Source organism: Salmo salar, chromosome 12 (genome assembly GCF_965601325.2).
Source record: "Salmo salar chromosome 12, fSalSal1, whole genome shotgun sequence".
In the NCBI taxonomy this organism is placed as follows: Eukaryota; Metazoa; Chordata; class Actinopteri; order Salmoniformes; family Salmonidae; genus Salmo; species Salmo salar.
The window spans coordinates 90,506,632-90,525,059 of record NC_138302.1 but is presented as its reverse complement, the minus strand read 5'-3'; the positions used below and the strand labels follow the sequence as shown (position 1 = coordinate 90,525,059).

Below are 18,428 nucleotides of genomic sequence, written 5' to 3'. Positions count from 1 at the left end.
CGATTTTTTTTTATCCGCCGATGCACCAACTCACTTTGCAAACAGCCTTGCACTTGGACATTCGAGCAGGCTTGCCACCATGCATTGCTGACGTGTCAGGCTTAGCTGGTGATACAGGAGAATATGGGTTTGAATCCTAGCTGTGCCTGCACTCTGACCTGTTATCCTAATAACGTACCTATTACTTGTGAAACGTCCTCCTAAATGGATTGAAAAATCCTCCTTTCAGGTACAAGAAATTGACAGGCAGAGGGTTCAAGAAAATTATTTGTTCCTGGTGAGGCTCGAACTCACAACCTCGGCATTGCTTCGCTGCATACTGTTGTATAAGTACCACGCGCTAACCGATTGCGCCACAGGAGCTGTTAAAGGAACTCTCGCTGATCACCATATTTTGCAAAAAAATAGGAATATACGGTGTTTGGTTGAAGTCAGTTCTACAATTGAGCTTCCTGGCTAACTCAGTCGGTAGAGCACGAGACTCATATTCTCAGAGTCGTTGGTTTGACCCTTATGGTGGGCGATATTTTTTATCCGCCGATGCACCAACTCACTTTGCAAACAGCCTTGCACTTGGACATTCGAGCAGGCTTGCCACCATGCATTGCTGACGTGTCAGGCTTAGCTGGTGATACAGGAGAATATGGGTTTGAATCCTAGCTGTGCCTGCACTCTGACCTGTTATCCTAATAACGTACCTATTACTTGTGAAACGTCCTCCTAAATGGATTGAAAAATCCTCCTTTCAGGTACAAGAAATTGACAGGCAGAGGCTTTAAGTAAGTGACTTGCTCCTGGTAAAGCTTGAACTCACAAACTCGGCATTGATTCACTGCATACTGTTGTATAAGTACCACACGCAATGCGATTGCGCCACAGGAGCCACTAAAAGCACTCTCGCTGATCACCATATTTTGCACAAACAGAGCTGTACGATTTTCGGTGCAAGTCAGTACTTCAATATAGCTTCCTGGCTACCTCAGTCGGTAGAGCAAGAGACGCAAAATATCAGATTCGTGGGTTCGAAGCACACCTTGAGTGCTTCTTTTCTCCGCCGAAGCACCAACTCACTTTGCAAATTGCCATCAGCTTGGACTTTCGAGCAGGCTTGCCACCCTGCACTGCTGACGTGTCAGGCATTGCTGGTGATACAGGAGAATATGGGTTTGAATCATAGCTGTGCCTGCACTCTGACCGGTTATCCTGATAAAGTACCTATTACTTGTGAAACGTCCTCCTAAATGGATTGAAAAATGCTCCTTTTCTGGAAAAGAAATTGACAGGCAGAGGGTTCAAGAAAATTATTTGTTCCTGGTGAGGCTCGAACTCACAACCTCGGCATTGCTTCGCTGCATACTGTTGTATAAGTACCACGCGCTAACCGATTGCGCCACAGGAGCTGTTAAAGGAACTCTCGCTGATCACCATATTTTGCAAAAAAAGAGGTATACGGTGTTCGGTCGAAGTCAGTTCTACAATTGAGCTTCCTGGCTAACTCAGTCGGTAGAGCACGAGACTCATATTCGTTGGTTTGACCCTTATGGTGGGCGATTTTTTTTTATCCGCCGATGCACCAACTCACTTTGCAAACAGCCTTGCACTTGGACATTCGAGCAGGATTGCCACCATGCATTGCTGACGTGTCAGACTTAGCTGGTGATACAGGAGAATATGGGTTTGAATTCTAGCTGTGCCTGCACTCTGACCTGTTATCCTAATAACGTACCTATTACTTGTGAAACGTCCTCCGAAATGGATTGAAAAATCCTCCTTTCAAGTACAAGAAATTGACAGGCAGAGGGTTCAAGTAAGTGACTTGCTCCTGGTGAAGCTTGAACTCACAACCTCGGCATTGATTCACTGCATACTGTCGTATAAGTACCACACGCAATCCGATTGCGCCACAGGAGCCACTAAAAGCACTCTCGCTGATCACCATATTTTGCACAAACAGAGCTGTACGATATTCGGTGAAAGTCAGTACTTCAATTGAGCTTCTTGGCTACCTCAGTCGGTAGAGCAAGAGACGCAAAATGTCTGAGTCGTGGGTTCGAGCCACACCTTGAGTGGTTCTTTTCTCCGCCGAAGCACCAACTCACTTTGCAAATTGCCATCAGCTTGGACTTTCGAGCAGGCTTGCCACCCTGCACTGCTGACGTGTCAGGCATTGCTGGTGATACAGGAGAATATGGGTTTGAATCATAGCTGTGCCTGCACTCTGACCGGTTATCCTGATAAAGTACCTATTACTTGTGAAACGTCCTCCTAAATGGATTGAAAAATGCTCCTTTTCTGGAAAAGAAATTGACAGGCAGAGGGTTCAAGAAAATTATTTGTTCCTGGTGAGGCTCGATCTCACAACCTCAGCATTGCTTCGCTGCATACTGTTGTATAAGTACCACGCGCTAACCGATTGCGCCACAGGAGCTGTTAAAGACACTCTCGCTGATCACCATATTTTGCAAAAAAAGAGGTATTCGGTCAAAGTCAGTTCTACAATTGAGCTTCCTGGCTAACTCAGTCGGTAGAGCACGAGACTCATATTCTCAGAGTCGTTGGTTTGACCTTTATGGTGGGCGATTTTTTTTTATCCGCCGATGCACCAACTCACTTTGCAAACAGCCTTGCACTTGGACATTCGAGCAGGCTTGCCACCATGCATTGCTGACGTGTCAGGCTTAGCTGGTGATACAGGAGAATATGGGTTTGAATCCTAGCTGTGCCTGCACTCTGACCTGTTATCCTGATAAAGTACCTATTACTTGTGAAACGTCCTCCTAAATGGATTGAAAAATGCTCCTTTTCTGGAAAAGAAATTGACAGGCAGAGGGTTCAAGAAAATTCTTTGTTCCTGGTGAGGCTCGAACTCACAACCTCGGCATTGCTTCGCTGCATACTGTTGTATAAGTACAACGCGCTAACCGATTGCGCCACAGGAGCTGTTAAAGACACTCTCGCTGATCACCATATTTTGCAAAAAAAGAGGTATACGGTGTTCGGTCGAAGTCAGTTCTACAATTGAGCTTCCTGGCTAACTCAGTCGGTAGAACACGAGACTCATATTCTCAGAGTCGTTGGTTTGACCCTTATGTTGGGCGATTTTTTTTTATCCGCCGATGCACCAACTCACTTTGCAAACAGCCTTGCACTTGGACATTCGAGCAGGCTTGCCACCATGCATTGCTGACGTGTCAGGCTTAGCTGGTGATACAGGAGAATATGGGTTTGAATCCTAGCTGTGCCTGCACTCTGACCTGTTATCCTAATAACGTACCTATTACTTGTGAAACGTCCTCCTAAATGGATTGAAAAATCCTCCTTTCATGTACAAGAAATTGACAGGCAGAGGCTTTAAGTAAGTGACTTGCTCCTGGTGAAGCTTGAACTCACAAACTCGGCATTGATTCACTGCATACTGTTGTATAAGTACCACACGCAATCCGATTGCGCCACAGGAGCCACTAAAAGCACTCTCGCTGATCACCATATTTTGCACAAACAGAGCTGTACGATTTTCGGTGCAAGTCAGTACTTCAATATAGCTTCCTGGCTACCTCAGTCGGTAGAGCAAGAGACGCAAAATATCTGATTCGTGGGTTCGAAGCACACCTTGAGTGCTTCTTTTCTCCGCCGAAGCACCAACTCACTTTGCAAATTGCCATCAGCTTGGACTTTCGAGCAGGCTTGCCACCCTGCACTGCTGACGTGTCAGGCATTGCTGGTGATACAGGAGAATATGGGTTTGAATCATAGCTGTGCCTGCACTCTGACCGGTTATCCTGATAAAGTACCTATTACTTGTGAAACGTCCTCCTAAATGGATTGAAAAATGCTCCTTTTCTGGAAAAGAAATTGACAGGCAGAGGGTTCAAGAAAATGATTTGTTCCTGGTGAGGCTCGAACTCACAACCTCGGCATTGCTTCGCTGCATACTGTTGTATAAGTACCACGCGCTAACCGATTGCGCCACAGGAGCTGTTAAAGACACTCTCGCTGATCACCATATTTTGCAAAAAAAGAGGTATACGGTGTTCGGTCGAAGTCAGTTCTACAATTGAGCTTCCTGGCTAACTCAGTCGGTAGAGCACGAGACTCATATTCTCAGAGTCGTTGGTTTGACCCTTATGGTGGGCGATTTTTTTTTATCCGCCGATGCACCAACTCACTTTGCAAACAGCCTTGCACTTGGACATTCGAGCAGGCTTGCCACCATGCATTGCTGACGTGTCAGGCTTAGCTGGTGATACAGGAGAATATGGGTTTGAATCCTAGCTGTGCCTGCACTCTGACCTGTTATCCTGATAAAGTACCTATTACTTGTGAAACGTCCTCCTAAATGGATTGAAAAATGCTCCTTTTCTGGAAAAGAAATTGACAGGCAGAGGGTTCAAGAAAATTATTTGTTCCTGGTGAGGCTCGAACTCACAACCTCGGCATTGCTTCGCTGCATACTGTTGTATAAGTACCACGCGCTAACCGATTGCGCCACAGGAGCTGTTAAAGGAACTCTCGCTGATCACCATATTTTGCAAAAAAAGAGGAATATACGGTGTTTGGTTGAAGTCAGTTCTACAATTGAGCTTCCTGGCTAACTCAGTCGGTAGAGCACGAGACTCATATTCTCAGAGTCGTTGGTTTGACCCTTATGGTGGGCGATATTTTTTATCCGCCGATGCACCAACTCACTTTGCAAACAGCCTTGCACTTGGACATTCGAGCAGGCTTGCCACCATGCATTGCTGACGTGTCAGGCTTAGCTGGTGATACAGGAGAATATGGGTTTGAATCCTAGCTGTGCCTGCACTCTGACCTGTTATCCTAATAACGTACCTATTACTTGTGAAACGTCCTCCTAAATGGATTGAAAAATCCTCCTTTCAGGTACAAGAAATTGACAGGCAGAGGCTTTAAGTAAGTGACTTGCTCCTGGTGAAGCTTGAACTCACAAACTCGGCATTGATTCACTGCATACTGTTGTATAAGTACCACACGCAATCCGATTGCGCCACAGGAGCCACTAAAAGCACTCTCGCTGATCACCATATTTTGCACAAACAGAGCTGTACGATTTTCGGTGCAAGTCAGTACTTCAATATAGCTTCCTGGCTACCTCAGTCGGTAGAGCAAGAGACGCAAAATATCAGATTCGTGGGTTCGAAGCACACCTTGAGTGCTTCTTTTCTCCGCCGAAGCACCAACTCACTTTGCAAATTGCCATCAGCTTGGACTTTCGAGCAGGCTTGCCACCCTGCACTGCTGACGTGTCAGGCATTGCTGGTGATACAGGAGAATATGGGTTTGAATCATAGCTGTGCCTGCACTCTGACCGGTTATCCTGATAAAGTACCTATTACTTGTGAAACGTCCTCCTAAATGGATTGAAAAATGCTCCTTTTCTGGAAAAGAAATTGACAGGCAGAGGGTTCAAGAAAATTATTTGTTCCTGGTGAGGCTCGAACTCACAACCTCGGCATTGCTTCGCTGCATACTGTTGTATAAGTACCACGCGCTAACCGATTGCGCCACAGGAGCTGTTAAAGGAACTCTCGCTGATCACCATATTTTGCAAAAAAAGAGGTATACGGTGTTCGGTCGAAGTCAGTTCTACAATTGAGCTTCCTGGCTAACTCAGTCGGTAGAGCACGAGACTCATATTCGTTGGTTTGACCCTTATGGTGGGCGATTTTTTTTTATCCGCCGATGCACCAACTCACTTTGCAAACAGCCTTGCACTTGGACATTCGAGCAGGATTGCCACCATGCATTGCTGACGTGTCAGACTTAGCTGGTGATACAGGAGAATATGGGTTTGAATTCTAGCTGTGCCTGCACTCTGACCTGTTATCCTAATAACGTACCTATTACTTGTGAAACGTCCTCCGAAATGGATTGAAAAATCCTCCTTTCAAGTACAAGAAATTGACAGGCAGAGGGTTCAAGTAAGTGACTTGCTCCTGGTGAAGCTTGAACTCACAACCTCGGCATTGATTCACTGCATACTGTCGTATAAGTACCACACGCAATCCGATTGCGCCACAGGAGCCACTAAAAGCACTCTCGCTGATCACCATATTTTGCACAAACAGAGCTGTACGATATTCGGTGAAAGTCAGTACTTCAATTGAGCTTCTTGGCTACCTCAGTCGGTAGAGCAAGAGACGCAAAATGTCTGAGTCGTGGGTTCGAGCCACACCTTGAGTGGTTCTTTTCTCCGCCGAAGCACCAACTCACTTTGCAAATTGCCATCAGCTTGGACTTTCGAGCAGGCTTGCCACCCTGCACTGCTGACGTGTCAGGCATTGCTGGTGATACAGGAGAATATGGGTTTGAATCATAGCTGTGCCTGCACTCTGACCGGTTATCCTGATAAAGTACCTATTACTTGTGAAACGTCCTCCTAAATGGATTGAAAAATGCTCCTTTTCTGGAAAAGAAATTGACAGGCAGAGGGTTCAAGAAAATTATTTGTTCCTGGTGAGGCTCGATCTCACAACCTCAGCATTGCTTCGCTGCATACTGTTGTATAAGTACCACGCGCTAACCGATTGCGCCACAGGAGCTGTTAAAGACACTCTCGCTGATCACCATATTTTGCAAAAAAAGAGGTATTCGGTCAAAGTCAGTTCTACAATTGAGCTTCCTGGCTAACTCAGTCGGTAGAGCACGAGACTCATATTCTCAGAGTCGTTGGTTTGACCTTTATGGTGGGCGATTTTTTTTTATCCGCCGATGCACCAACTCACTTTGCAAACAGCCTTGCACTTGGACATTCGAGCAGGCTTGCCACCATGCATTGCTGACGTGTCAGGCTTAGCTGGTGATACAGGAGAATATGGGTTTGAATCCTAGCTGTGCCTGCACTCTGACCTGTTATCCTGATAAAGTACCTATTACTTGTGAAACGTCCTCCTAAATGGATTGAAAAATGCTCCTTTTCTGGAAAAGAAATTGACAGGCAGAGGGTTCAAGAAAATTCTTTGTTCCTGGTGAGGCTCGAACTCACAACCTCGGCATTGCTTCGCTGCATACTGTTGTATAAGTACCACGCGCTAACCGATTGCGCCACAGGAGCTGTTAAAGACACTCTCGCTGATCACCATAATTTGCAAAAAAAGAGGTATACGGTGTTCGGTCGAAGTCAGTTCTACAATTGAGCTTCCTGGCTAACTCAGTCGGTAGAGCACGAGACTCATATTCTCAGAGTCGTTGGTTTGACCCTTATGGTGGGCGATATTTTTTATCCGCCGATGCACCAACTCACTTTGCAAACAGCCTTGCACTTGGACATTCGAGCAGGCTTGCCACCATGCATTGCTGACGTGTCAGGCTTAGCTGGTGATACAGGAGAATATGGGTTTGAATCCTAGCTGTGCCTGCACTCTGACCTGTTATCCTAATAACGTACCTATTACTTGTGAAACGTCCTCCTAAATGGATTGAAAAATCCTCCTTTCAGGTACAAGAAATTGACAGGCAGAGGCTTTAAGTAAGTGACTTGCTCCTGGTGAAGCTTGAACTCACAAACTCGGCATTGATTCACTGCATACTGTTGTATAAGTACCACACGCAATCCGATTGCGCCACAGGAGCCACTAAAAGCACTCTCGCTGATCACCATATTTTGCACAAACAGAGCTGTACGATTTTCGGTGCAAGTCAGTACTTCAATATAGCTTCCTGGCTACCTCAGTCGGTAGAGCAAGAGACGCAAAATATCTGATTCGTGGGTTCGAAGCACACCTTGAGTGCTTCTTTTCTCCGCCGAAGCACCAACTCACTTTGCAAATTGCCATCAGCTTGGACTTTCGAGCAGGCTTGCCACCCTGCACTGCTGACGTGTCAGGCATTGCTGGTGATACAGGAGAATATGGGTTTGAATCATAGCTGTGCCTGCACTCTGACCGGTTATCCTGATAAAGTACCTATTACTTGTGAAACGTCCTCCTAAATGGATTGAAAAATGCTCCTTTTCTGGAAAAGAAATTGACAGGCAGAGGGTTCAAGAAAATTATTTGTTCCTGGTGAGGCTCGAACTCACAACCTCGGCATTGCTTCGCTGCATACTGTTGTATAAGTACCACGCGCTAACCGATTGCGCCACAGGAGCTGTTAAAGGAACTCTCGCTGATCACCATATTTTGCAAAAAAAGAGGTATACGGTGTTCGGTCGAAGTCAGTTCTACAATTGAGCTTCCTGGCTAACTCAGTCGGTAGAACACGAGACTCATATTCTCAGAGTCGTTGGTTTGACCCTTATGTTGGGCGATTTTTTTTTATCCGCCGATGCACCAACTCACTTTGCAAACAGCCTTGCACTTGGACATTCGAGCAGGCTTGCCACCATGCATTGCTGACGTGTCAGGCTTAGCTGGTGATACAGGAGAATATGGGTTTGAATCCTAGCTGTGCCTGCACTCTGACCTGTTATCCTAATAACGTACCTATTACTTGTGAAACGTCCTCCTAAATGGATTGAAAAATCCTCCTTTCATGTACAAGAAATTGACAGGCAGAGGCTTTAAGTAAGTGACTTGCTCCTGGTGAAGCTTGAACTCACAAACTCGGCATTGATTCACTGCATACTGTTGTATAAGTACCACACGCAATCCGATTGCGCCACAGGAGCCACTAAAAGCACTCTCGCTGATCACCATATTTTGCACAAACAGAGCTGTACGATTTTCGGTGCAAGTCAGTACTTCAATATAGCTTCCTGGCTACCTCAGTCGGTAGAGCAAGAGACGCAAAATATCTGATTCGTGGGTTCGAAGCACACCTTGAGTGCTTCTTTTCTCCGCCGAAGCACCAACTCACTTTGCAAATTGCCATCAGCTTGGACTTTCGAGCAGGCTTGCCACCCTGCACTGCTGACGTGTCAGGCATTGCTGGTGATACAGGAGAATATGGGTTTGAATCATAGCTGTGCCTGCACTCTGACCGGTTATCCTGATAAAGTACCTATTACTTGTGAAACGTCCTCCTAAATGGATTGAAAAATGCTCCTTTTCTGGAAAAGAAATTGACAGGCAGAGGGTTCAAGAAAATGATTTGTTCCTGGTGAGGCTCGAACTCACAACCTCGGCATTGCTTCGCTGCATACTGTTGTATAAGTACCACGCGCTAACCGATTGCGCCACAGGAGCTGTTAAAGACACTCTCGCTGATCACCATATTTTGCAAAAAAAGAGGTATACGGTGTTCGGTCGAAGTCAGTTCTACAATTGAGCTTCCTGGCTAACTCAGTCGGTAGAGCACGAGACTCATATTCTCAGAGTCGTTGGTTTGACCCTTATGGTGGGCGATTTTTTTTTATCCGCCGATGCACCAACTCACTTTGCAAACAGCCTTGCACTTGGACATTCGAGCAGGCTTGCCACCATGCATTGCTGACGTGTCAGGCTTAGCTGGTGATACAGGAGAATATGGGTTTGAATCCTAGCTGTGCCTGCACTCTGACCTGTTATCCTGATAAAGTACCTATTACTTGTGAAACGTCCTCCTAAATGGATTGAAAAATGCTCCTTTTCTGGAAAAGAAATTGACAGGCAGAGGGTTCAAGAAAATTATTTGTTCCTGGTGAGGCTCGAACTCACAACCTCGGCATTGCTTCGCTGCATACTGTTGTATAAGTACCACGCGCTAACCGATTGCGCCACAGGAGCTGTTAAAGGAACTCTCGCTGATCACCATATTTTGCAAAAAAAGAGGAATATACGGTGTTTGGTTGAAGTCAGTTCTACAATTGAGCTTCCTGGCTAACTCAGTCGGTAGAGCACGAGACTCATATTCTCAGAGTCGTTGGTTTGACCCTTATGGTGGGCGATATTTTTTATCCGCCGATGCACCAACTCACTTTGCAAACAGCCTTGCACTTGGACATTCGAGCAGGCTTGCCACCATGCATTGCTGACGTGTCAGGCTTAGCTGGTGATACAGGAGAATATGGGTTTGAATCCTAGCTGTGCCTGCACTCTGACCTGTTATCCTAATAACGTACCTATTACTTGTGAAACGTCCTCCTAAATGGATTGAAAAATCCTCCTTTCAGGTACAAGAAATTGACAGGCAGAGGCTTTAAGTAAGTGACTTGCTCCTGGTGAAGCTTGAACTCACAAACTCGGCATTGATTCACTGCATACTGTTGTATAAGTACCACACGCAATCCGATTGCGCCACAGGAGCCACTAAAAGCACTCTCGCTGATCACCATATTTTGCACAAACAGAGCTGTACGATTTTCGGTGCAAGTCAGTACTTCAATATAGCTTCCTGGCTACCTCAGTCGGTAGAGCAAGAGACGCAAAATATCAGATTCGTGGGTTCGAAGCACACCTTGAGTGCTTCTTTTCTCCGCCGAAGCACCAACTCACTTTGCAAATTGCCATCAGCTTGGACTTTCGAGCAGGCTTGCCACCCTGCACTGCTGACGTGTCAGGCATTGCTGGTGATACAGGAGAATATGGGTTTGAATCATAGCTGTGCCTGCACTCTGACCGGTTATCCTGATAAAGTACCTATTACTTGTGAAACGTCCTCCTAAATGGATTGAAAAATGCTCCTTTTCTGGAAAAGAAATTGACAGGCAGAGGGTTCAAGAAAATTATTTGTTCCTGGTGAGGCTCGAACTCACAACCTCGGCATTGCTTCGCTGCATACTGTTGTATAAGTACCACGCGCTAACCGATTGCGCCACAGGAGCTGTTAAAGGAACTCTCGCTGATCACCATATTTTGCAAAAAAAGAGGTATACGGTGTTCGGTCGAAGTCAGTTCTACAATTGAGCTTCCTGGCTAACTCAGTCGGTAGAGCACGAGACTCATATTCTCAGAGTCGTTGGTTTGGCCCTTATGGTGGGCGATTTTTTTTTATCCGCCGATGCACCAACTCACTTTGCAAACAGCCTTGCACTTGGACATTCGAGCAGGATTGCCACCATGCATTGCTGACGTGTCAGACTTAGCTGGTGATACAGGAGAATATGGGTTTGAATTCTAGCTGTGCCTGCACTCTGACCTGTTATCCTAATAACGTACCTATTACTTGTGAAACGTCCTCCTAAATGGATTGAAAAATCCTCCTTTCAGGTACAAGAAATTGACAGGCAGCGGCTTTAAGTAAGTGACTTGCTCCTGGTGAAGCTTGAACTCACAAACTCGGCATTGATTCACTGCATACTGTTGTATAAGTACCACACGCAATCCGATTGCGCCACAGGAGCCACTAAAAGCACTCTCGCTGATCACCATATTTTGCACAAACAGAGCTGTACGATTTTCGGTGCAAGTCAGTACTTCAATATAGCTTCCTGGCTACCTCAGTCGGTAGAGCAAGAGACGCAAAATATCAGATTCGTGGGTTCGAAGCACACCTTGAGTGCTTCTTTTCTCCGCCGAAGCACCAACTCACTTTGCAAATTGCCATCAGCTTGGACTTTCGAGCAGGCTTGCCACCCTGCACTGCTGACGTGTCAGGCATTGCTGGTGATACAGGAGAATATGGGTTTGAATCATAGCTGTGCCTGCACTCTGACCGGTTATCCTGATAAAGTACCTATTACTTGTGAAACGTCCTCCTAAATGGATTGAAAAATGCTCCTTTTCTGGAAAAGAAATTGACAGGCAGAGGGTTCAAGAAAATTATTTGTTCCTGGTGAGGCTCGAACTCACAACCTCGGCATTGCTTCGCTGCATACTGTTGTATAAGTACCACGCGCTAACCGATTGCGCCACAGGAGCTGTTAAAGGAACTCTCGCTGATCACCATATTTTGCAAAAAAAGAGGTATACGGTGTTCGGTCGAAGTCAGTTCTACAATTGAGCTTCCTGGCTAACTCAGTCGGTAGAGCACGAGACTCATATTCTCAGAGTCGTTGGTTTGACCCTTATGGTGGGCGATTTTTTTTTATCCGCCGATGCACCAACTCACTTTGCAAACAGCCTTGCACTTGGACATTCGAGCAGGATTGCCACCATGCATTGCTGACGTGTCAGACTTAGCTGGTGATACAGGAGAATATGGGTTTGAATTCTAGCTGTGCCTGCACTCTGACCTGTTATCCTAACAACGTACCTATTACTTGTGAAACGTCCTCCGAAATGGATTGAAAAATCCTCCTTTCAAGTACAAGAAATTGACAGGCAGAGGCTTTAAGTAAGTGACTTGCTCCTGGTGAAGCTTGAACTCACAACCTCGGCATTGATTCACTGCATACTGTTGTATAAGTACCACACGCAATCCGATTGCGCCACAGGAGCCACTAAAAGCACTCTCGCTGATCACCATATTTTGCACAAACAGAGCTGTACGATATTCGGTGAAAGTCAGTACTTCAATTGAGCTTCTTGGCTACCTCAGTCGGTAGAGCAAGAGACGCAAAATGTCTGAGTCGTGGGTTCGAGCCACACCTTGAGTGGTTCTTTTCTCCGCCGAAGCACCAACTCACTTTGCAAATTGCCATCCGCTTGGACTTTCGAGCAGGCTTGCCACCCTGCACTGCTGACGTGTCAGGCATTGCTGGTGATACAGGAGAATATGGGTTTGAATCATAGCTGTGCCTGCACTCTGACCGGTTATCCTGATAAAGTACCTATTACTTGTGAAACGTCCTCCTAAATGGATTGAAAAATGCTCCTTTTCTGGAAAAGAAATTGACAGGCAGAGGGTTCAAGAAAATTATTTGTTCCTGGTGAGGCTCGAACTCACAACCTCAGCATTGCTTCGCTGCATACTGTTGTATAAGTACCACGCGCTAACCGATTGCGCCACAGGAGCTGTTAAAGACACTCTCACTGATCACCATAATTTGCAAAAAAAGAGGTATACGGTGTTCGGTCGAAGTCAGTTCTACAATTGAGCTTCCTGGCTAACTCAGTCGGTAGAGCACGAGACTCATATTCTCAGAGTCGTTGGTTTGACCTTTATGGTGGGCGATTTTTTTTTATCCGCCGATGCACCAACTCACTTTGCAAACAGCCTTGCACTTGGACATTCGAGCAGGCTTGCCACCATGCATTGCTGACGTGTCAGGCTTAGCTGGTGATACAGGAGAATATGGGTTTGAATCCTAGCTGTGCCTGCACTCTGACCTGTTATCCTGATAAAGTACCTATTACTTGTGAAACGTCCTCCTAAATGGATTGAAAAATGCTCCTTTTCTGGAAAAGAAATTGACAGGCAGAGGGTTCAAGAAAATTATTTGTTCCTGGTGAGGCTCGAACTCACAACCTCGGCATTGCTTCGCTGCATACTGTTGTATAAGTACCACGCGCTAACCGATTGCGCCACAGGAGCTGTTAAAGACACTCTCGCTGATCACCATAATTTGCAAAAAAAGAGGTATACGGTGTTCGGTCGAAGTCAGTTCTACAATTGAGCTTCCTGGCTAACTCAGTCGGTAGAGCACGAGACTCATATTCTCAGAGTCGTTGGTTTGACCCTTATGGTGGGCGATTTTTTTTTATCCGCCGATGCACCAACTCACTTTGCAAACAGCCTTGCACTTGGACATTCGAGCAGGCTTGCCACCATGCATTGCTGACGTGTCAGGCTTAGCTGGTGATACAGGAGAATATGGGTTTGAATCCTAGCTGTGCCTGCACTCTGACCTGTTATCCTGATAAAGTACCTATTACTTGTGAAACGTCCTCCTAAATGGATTGAAAAATGCTCCTTTTCTGGAAAAGAAATTGACAGGCAGAGGGTTCAAGAAAATTATTTGTTCCTGGTGAGGCTCGAACTCACAACCTCGGCATTGCTTCGCTGCATACTGTTGTATAAGTACCACAGGCTAACCGATTGCGCCACAGGAGCTGTTAAAGGAACTCTCGCTGATCACCATATTTTGCAAAAAAAGAGGTATACGGTGTTTGGTGGAAGTCAGTTCTACAATTGAGCTTCCTGGCTAACTCAGTCGGTAGAGCACGAGACTCATATTCTCAGAGTCGTTGGTTTGACCCTTATGGTGGACGATTTTTTTTTATCCGCCGATGCACCAACTCACTTTGCAAACAGCCTTGCACTTGGACATTCGAGCAGGCTTGCCACCATGCAATGCTGACGTGTCAGGCTTAGCTGGTGATACAGGAGAATATGGGTTTGAATCCTAGCTGTGCCTGCACTCTGACCTGTTATCCTAATAACGTACCTATTACTTGTGAAACGTCCTCCTAAATGGATTGAAAAATCCTCCTTTCAGGTACAAGTAATTGACAGGCAGAGGCTTTAAGTAAGTGACTTGCTCCTGGTGAAGGTTGAACTCACAAACTCGGCATTGATTCACTGCATACTGTTGTATAAGTACCACACGCAATCCGATTGCGCCACAGGAGCCACTAAAAGCACTCTCGCTGATCACCATATTTTGCACAAACAGAGCTGTACGATTTTCGGTGCAAGTCAGTACTTCAATATAGCTTCCTGGCTACCTCAGTCGGTAGAGCAAGAGACGCAAAATATCAGATTCGTGGGTTCGAAGCACACCTTGAGTGCTTCTTTTCTCCGCCGATGCACCAACTCACTTTGCAAACAGCCTTGCACTTGGACATTCGAGCAGGCTTGCCACCATGCATTGCTGACGTGTCAGGCTTAGCTGGTGATACAGGAGAATATGGGTTTGAATCCTAGCTCTGCCTGCACTCTGACCTGTTATCCTGATAAAGTACCTATTACTTGTGAAACGTCCTCCTAAATGGATTGAAAAATGCTCCTTTTCTGGAAAAGAAATTGACAGGCAGAGGGTTCAAGAAAATTATTTGCTCCTGGTGAGGCTCGAACTCACAACCTCAGCATTGCTTCGCTGCATACTGTTGTATAAGTACCACGCGCTAACCGATTGCGCCACAGGAGCTGTTAAAGGAAGTCTCGCTGATCACCATATTTTGCAAAAAAAGAGGTATACGGTGTTTGGTTGAAGTCAGTTCTACAATTGAGCTTCCTGGCTAACTCAGTCGGTAGAGCACGAGACTCATATTCTCAGAGTCGTTGGTTTGACCCTTATGGTGGGCGATTCTTTTTTATCCGCCGATGCACCAACTCACTTTGCAAACAGCCTTGCACTTGGACATTCGAGCAGGATTGCCACCATGCATTGCTGACGTGTCAGACTTAGCTGGTGATACAGGAGAATATGGGTTTGAATTCTAGCTGTGCCTGCACTCTGACCTGTTATCCTAATAACGTACCTATTACTTGTGAAACGTCCTCCGAAATGGATTGAAAAATCCTCCTTTCAAGTACAAGAAATTGACAGGCAGAGGCTTCAAGTAAGTGACTTGCTCCTGGTGAAGCTTGAACTCACAACCTCGGCATTGATTCACTGCATACTGTTGTATAAGTACCACACGCAATCCGATTGCGCCACAGGAGCCACTAAAAGCACTCTCGCTGATCACCATATTTTGCACAAACAGAGCTGTACGATATTCGGTGAAAGTCAGTACTTCAATTGAGCTTCTTGGCTACCTCAGTCGGTAGAGCAAGAGACGCAAAATGTCTGAGTCGTGGGTTCGAGCCACACCTTGAGTGGTTCTTTTCTCCGCCGAAGCACCAACTCACTTTGCAAATTGCCATCAGCTTGGACTTTCGAGCAGGCTTGCCACCCTGCACTGCTGACGTGTCAGGCATTGCTGGTGATACAGGAGAATATGGGTTTGAATCATAGCTGTGCCTGCACTCTGACCGGTTATCCTGATAAAGTACCTATTACTTGTGAAACGTCCTCCTAAATGGATTGAAAAATGCTCCTTTTCTGGAAAAGAAATTGACAGGCAGAGGGTTCAAGAAAATTATTTGTTCCTGGTGAGGCTCGAACTCACAACCTCGGCATTGCTTCGCTGCATACTGTTGTATAAGTACCACGCGCTAACCGATTGCGCCACAGGAGCTGTTAAAGACACTCTCGCTGATCACCATATTTTGCAAAAAAAGAGGTTACGGTGTTCGGTCGAAGTCAGTTCTACAATTGAGCTTCCTGGCTAACTCAGTCGGTAGAGCACGAGACTCATATTCTCAGAGTCGTTGGTTTGACCCTTATGGTGGGCGATTTTTTTTTATCCGCCGATGCACCAACTCACTTTGCAAACAGCCTTGCACTTGGACATTCGAGCAGGCTTGCCACCATGCATTGCTGACGTGTCAGGCTTAGCTGGTGATACAGGAGAATATGGGTTTGAATCCTAGCTGTGCCTGCACTCTGACCTGTTATCCTAATAACGTACCTATTACTTGTGAAACGTCCTCCGAAATGGATTGAAAAATCCTCCTTTCAGGTACAAGAAATTGACAGGCAGAGGCTTTAAGTAAGTGACTTGCTCCTGGTGAAGCTTGAACTCACAACCTCGGCATTGATTCACTGCATACTGTTGTATAAGTACCACACGCAATCCGATTGCGCCACAGGAGCCACTAAAAGCACTCTCGCTGATCACAATATTTTGCACAAACAGAGCTGTACGATATTCGGTGAAAGTCAGTACTTCAATTGAGCTTCTTAGCTACCTCAGTCAGTAGAGCAAGAGACGCAAAATGTCTGAGTCGTGGGTTCGAGCCACACCTTGAGTGGTTCTTTTCTCCGCCGAAGCACCAACTCACTTTGCAAATTGCCATCAGCTTGGACTTTTGAGCAGGCTTGCCACCCTGCACTGCTGACGTGTCAGGCATTGCTGGTGATACAGGAGAATATGGGTTTGAATCATAGCTGTGCCTGCACTCTGACCGGTTATCCTGATAAAGTACCTATTACTTGTGAAACGTCCTCCTAAATGGATTGAAAAATGCTCCTTTTCTGGAAAAGAAATTGACAGGCAGAGGGTTCAAGAAAATTATTTGTTCCTGGTGAGGCTCGAACTCACAACCTCGGCATTGCTTCGCTGCATACTGTTGTATAAGTACCACGCGCTAACCGATTGCGCCACAGGAGCTGTTAAAGACACTCTCGCTGATCACCATAATTTGCAAAAAAAGAGGTATACGGTGTTCGGTCGAAGTCAGTTCTACAATTGAGCTTCCTGGCTAACTCAGTCGGTAGAGCACGAGACTCATATTCTCAGAGTCGTTGGTTTGACCCTTATGGTGGGCGATTTTTTTTTATCCGCCGATGCACCAACTCACTTTGCAAACAGCCTTGCACTTGGACATTCGAGCAGGCTTGCCACCATGCATTGCTGACGTGTCAGGCTTAGCTGGTGATACAGGAGAATATGGGTTTGAATCCTAGCTGTGCCTGCACTCTGACCTGTTATCCTGATAAAGTACCTATTACTTGTGAAACGTCCTCCTAAATGGATTGAAAAATGCTCCTTTTCTGGAAAAGAAATTGACAGGCAGAGGGTTCAAGAAAATTATTTGTTCCTGGTGAGGCTCGAACTCACAACCTCGGCATTGCTTCGCTGCATACTGTTGTATAAGTACCACGCGCTAACCGATTGCGCCACAGGAGCTGTTAAAGACACTCTCGCTGATCACCATAATTTGCAAAAAAAGAGGTATACGGTGTTCGGTCGAAGTCAGTTCTACAATTGAGCTTCCTGGCTAACTCAGTCGGTAGAGCACGAGACTCATATTCTCAGAGTCGTTGGTTTGACCCTTATGGTGGGCGATTTTTTTTTATCCGCCGATGCACCAACTCACTTTGCAAACAGCCTTGCACTTGGACATTCGAGCAGGCTTGCCACCATGCATTGCTGACGTGTCAGGCTTAGCTGGTGATACAGGAGAATATGGGTTTGAATCCTAGCTGTGCCTGCACTCTGACCTGTTATCCTGATAAAGTACCTATTACTTGTGAAACGTCCTCCTAAATGGATTGAAAAATGCTCCTTTTCTGGAAAAGAAATTGACAGGCAGAGGGTTCAAGAAAATTATTTGTTCCTGGTGAGGCTCGAACTCACAACCTCGGCATTGCTTCGCTGCATACTGTTGTATAAGTACCACGGGCTAACCGATTGCGCCACAGGAGCTGTTAAAGGAACTCTCGCTGATCACCATATTTTGCAAAAAAAGAGGTATACGGTGTTTGGTGGAAGTCAGTTCTACAATTGAGCTTCCTGGCTAACTCAGTCGGTAGAGCACGAGACTCATATTCTCAGAGTCGTTGGTTTGACCCTTATGGTGGACGATTTTTTTTTATCCGCCGATGCACCAACTCACTTTGCAAACAGCCTTGCACTTGGACATTCGAGCAGGCTTGCCACCATGCATTGCTGACGTGTCAGGCTTAGCTGGTGATACAGGAGAATATGGGTTTGAATCCTAGCTGTGCCTGCACTCTGACCTGTTATCCTAATAACGTACCTATTACTTGTGAAACGTCCTCCTAAATGGATTGAAAAATCCTCCTTTCAGGTACAAGTAATTGACAGGCAGAGGCTTTAAGTAAGTGACTTGCTCCTGGTGAAGGTTGAACTCACAAACTCGGCATTGATTCACTGCAT

General features: G+C 45.9%; 22 non-coding genes across 22 annotated transcripts; all 22 read right to left on the bottom strand.

The window, feature by feature from the left end:
• Nucleotides 1–269: 269 nt before the first annotated feature.
• On the bottom strand, nucleotides 270–363 carry trnai-uau (transfer RNA isoleucine (anticodon UAU)). Its single transcript has 2 exons — nucleotides 326–363; nucleotides 270–305 (listed from the first exon to the last, which is right to left on the bottom strand). It is a non-coding gene; the product is annotated as a tRNA-Ile (tRNA).
• Nucleotides 364–1,306: 943 nt separating this feature from the next.
• trnai-uau (transfer RNA isoleucine (anticodon UAU)) lies at nucleotides 1,307–1,400 on the bottom strand. Its single transcript has 2 exons — nucleotides 1,363–1,400; nucleotides 1,307–1,342 (listed from the first exon to the last, which is right to left on the bottom strand). It is a non-coding gene; the product is annotated as a tRNA-Ile (tRNA).
• A 934-nt stretch (nucleotides 1,401–2,334) lies between these two features.
• On the bottom strand, nucleotides 2,335–2,428 carry trnai-uau (transfer RNA isoleucine (anticodon UAU)). Its single transcript has 2 exons — nucleotides 2,391–2,428; nucleotides 2,335–2,370 (listed from the first exon to the last, which is right to left on the bottom strand). It is a non-coding gene; the product is annotated as a tRNA-Ile (tRNA).
• A 418-nt stretch (nucleotides 2,429–2,846) lies between these two features.
• trnai-uau (transfer RNA isoleucine (anticodon UAU)) lies at nucleotides 2,847–2,940 on the bottom strand. The gene is made up of 2 exons: nucleotides 2,903–2,940; nucleotides 2,847–2,882 (listed from the first exon to the last, which is right to left on the bottom strand). It is a non-coding gene; the product is annotated as a tRNA-Ile (tRNA).
• A 942-nt stretch (nucleotides 2,941–3,882) lies between these two features.
• Nucleotides 3,883–3,976, bottom strand: trnai-uau (transfer RNA isoleucine (anticodon UAU)). Its single transcript has 2 exons — nucleotides 3,939–3,976; nucleotides 3,883–3,918 (listed from the first exon to the last, which is right to left on the bottom strand). It is a non-coding gene; the product is annotated as a tRNA-Ile (tRNA).
• Nucleotides 3,977–4,401: 425 nt separating this feature from the next.
• Nucleotides 4,402–4,495, bottom strand: trnai-uau (transfer RNA isoleucine (anticodon UAU)). Its single transcript has 2 exons — nucleotides 4,458–4,495; nucleotides 4,402–4,437 (listed from the first exon to the last, which is right to left on the bottom strand). It is a non-coding gene; the product is annotated as a tRNA-Ile (tRNA).
• Nucleotides 4,496–5,438: 943 nt separating this feature from the next.
• On the bottom strand, nucleotides 5,439–5,532 carry trnai-uau (transfer RNA isoleucine (anticodon UAU)). Its single transcript has 2 exons — nucleotides 5,495–5,532; nucleotides 5,439–5,474 (listed from the first exon to the last, which is right to left on the bottom strand). It is a non-coding gene; the product is annotated as a tRNA-Ile (tRNA).
• Nucleotides 5,533–6,466: 934 nt separating this feature from the next.
• On the bottom strand, nucleotides 6,467–6,560 carry trnai-uau (transfer RNA isoleucine (anticodon UAU)). Its single transcript has 2 exons — nucleotides 6,523–6,560; nucleotides 6,467–6,502 (listed from the first exon to the last, which is right to left on the bottom strand). It is a non-coding gene; the product is annotated as a tRNA-Ile (tRNA).
• A 418-nt stretch (nucleotides 6,561–6,978) lies between these two features.
• trnai-uau (transfer RNA isoleucine (anticodon UAU)) lies at nucleotides 6,979–7,072 on the bottom strand. Its single transcript has 2 exons — nucleotides 7,035–7,072; nucleotides 6,979–7,014 (listed from the first exon to the last, which is right to left on the bottom strand). It is a non-coding gene; the product is annotated as a tRNA-Ile (tRNA).
• Nucleotides 7,073–8,013: 941 nt separating this feature from the next.
• trnai-uau (transfer RNA isoleucine (anticodon UAU)) lies at nucleotides 8,014–8,107 on the bottom strand. Its single transcript has 2 exons — nucleotides 8,070–8,107; nucleotides 8,014–8,049 (listed from the first exon to the last, which is right to left on the bottom strand). It is a non-coding gene; the product is annotated as a tRNA-Ile (tRNA).
• Nucleotides 8,108–9,049: 942 nt separating this feature from the next.
• On the bottom strand, nucleotides 9,050–9,143 carry trnai-uau (transfer RNA isoleucine (anticodon UAU)). Its single transcript has 2 exons — nucleotides 9,106–9,143; nucleotides 9,050–9,085 (listed from the first exon to the last, which is right to left on the bottom strand). It is a non-coding gene; the product is annotated as a tRNA-Ile (tRNA).
• A 425-nt stretch (nucleotides 9,144–9,568) lies between these two features.
• On the bottom strand, nucleotides 9,569–9,662 carry trnai-uau (transfer RNA isoleucine (anticodon UAU)). Its single transcript has 2 exons — nucleotides 9,625–9,662; nucleotides 9,569–9,604 (listed from the first exon to the last, which is right to left on the bottom strand). It is a non-coding gene; the product is annotated as a tRNA-Ile (tRNA).
• Nucleotides 9,663–10,605: 943 nt separating this feature from the next.
• Nucleotides 10,606–10,699, bottom strand: trnai-uau (transfer RNA isoleucine (anticodon UAU)). The gene is made up of 2 exons: nucleotides 10,662–10,699; nucleotides 10,606–10,641 (listed from the first exon to the last, which is right to left on the bottom strand). It is a non-coding gene; the product is annotated as a tRNA-Ile (tRNA).
• A 942-nt stretch (nucleotides 10,700–11,641) lies between these two features.
• Nucleotides 11,642–11,735, bottom strand: trnai-uau (transfer RNA isoleucine (anticodon UAU)). The gene is made up of 2 exons: nucleotides 11,698–11,735; nucleotides 11,642–11,677 (listed from the first exon to the last, which is right to left on the bottom strand). It is a non-coding gene; the product is annotated as a tRNA-Ile (tRNA).
• A 942-nt stretch (nucleotides 11,736–12,677) lies between these two features.
• Nucleotides 12,678–12,771, bottom strand: trnai-uau (transfer RNA isoleucine (anticodon UAU)). The gene is made up of 2 exons: nucleotides 12,734–12,771; nucleotides 12,678–12,713 (listed from the first exon to the last, which is right to left on the bottom strand). It is a non-coding gene; the product is annotated as a tRNA-Ile (tRNA).
• A 425-nt stretch (nucleotides 12,772–13,196) lies between these two features.
• trnai-uau (transfer RNA isoleucine (anticodon UAU)) lies at nucleotides 13,197–13,290 on the bottom strand. Its single transcript has 2 exons — nucleotides 13,253–13,290; nucleotides 13,197–13,232 (listed from the first exon to the last, which is right to left on the bottom strand). It is a non-coding gene; the product is annotated as a tRNA-Ile (tRNA).
• A 425-nt stretch (nucleotides 13,291–13,715) lies between these two features.
• On the bottom strand, nucleotides 13,716–13,809 carry trnai-uau (transfer RNA isoleucine (anticodon UAU)). Its single transcript has 2 exons — nucleotides 13,772–13,809; nucleotides 13,716–13,751 (listed from the first exon to the last, which is right to left on the bottom strand). It is a non-coding gene; the product is annotated as a tRNA-Ile (tRNA).
• Nucleotides 13,810–14,751: 942 nt separating this feature from the next.
• trnai-uau (transfer RNA isoleucine (anticodon UAU)) lies at nucleotides 14,752–14,845 on the bottom strand. Its single transcript has 2 exons — nucleotides 14,808–14,845; nucleotides 14,752–14,787 (listed from the first exon to the last, which is right to left on the bottom strand). It is a non-coding gene; the product is annotated as a tRNA-Ile (tRNA).
• Nucleotides 14,846–15,787: 942 nt separating this feature from the next.
• On the bottom strand, nucleotides 15,788–15,881 carry trnai-uau (transfer RNA isoleucine (anticodon UAU)). Its single transcript has 2 exons — nucleotides 15,844–15,881; nucleotides 15,788–15,823 (listed from the first exon to the last, which is right to left on the bottom strand). It is a non-coding gene; the product is annotated as a tRNA-Ile (tRNA).
• A 941-nt stretch (nucleotides 15,882–16,822) lies between these two features.
• trnai-uau (transfer RNA isoleucine (anticodon UAU)) lies at nucleotides 16,823–16,916 on the bottom strand. Its single transcript has 2 exons — nucleotides 16,879–16,916; nucleotides 16,823–16,858 (listed from the first exon to the last, which is right to left on the bottom strand). It is a non-coding gene; the product is annotated as a tRNA-Ile (tRNA).
• A 425-nt stretch (nucleotides 16,917–17,341) lies between these two features.
• On the bottom strand, nucleotides 17,342–17,435 carry trnai-uau (transfer RNA isoleucine (anticodon UAU)). Its single transcript has 2 exons — nucleotides 17,398–17,435; nucleotides 17,342–17,377 (listed from the first exon to the last, which is right to left on the bottom strand). It is a non-coding gene; the product is annotated as a tRNA-Ile (tRNA).
• Nucleotides 17,436–17,860: 425 nt separating this feature from the next.
• On the bottom strand, nucleotides 17,861–17,954 carry trnai-uau (transfer RNA isoleucine (anticodon UAU)). Its single transcript has 2 exons — nucleotides 17,917–17,954; nucleotides 17,861–17,896 (listed from the first exon to the last, which is right to left on the bottom strand). It is a non-coding gene; the product is annotated as a tRNA-Ile (tRNA).
• Nucleotides 17,955–18,428: the final 474 nt, after the last annotated feature.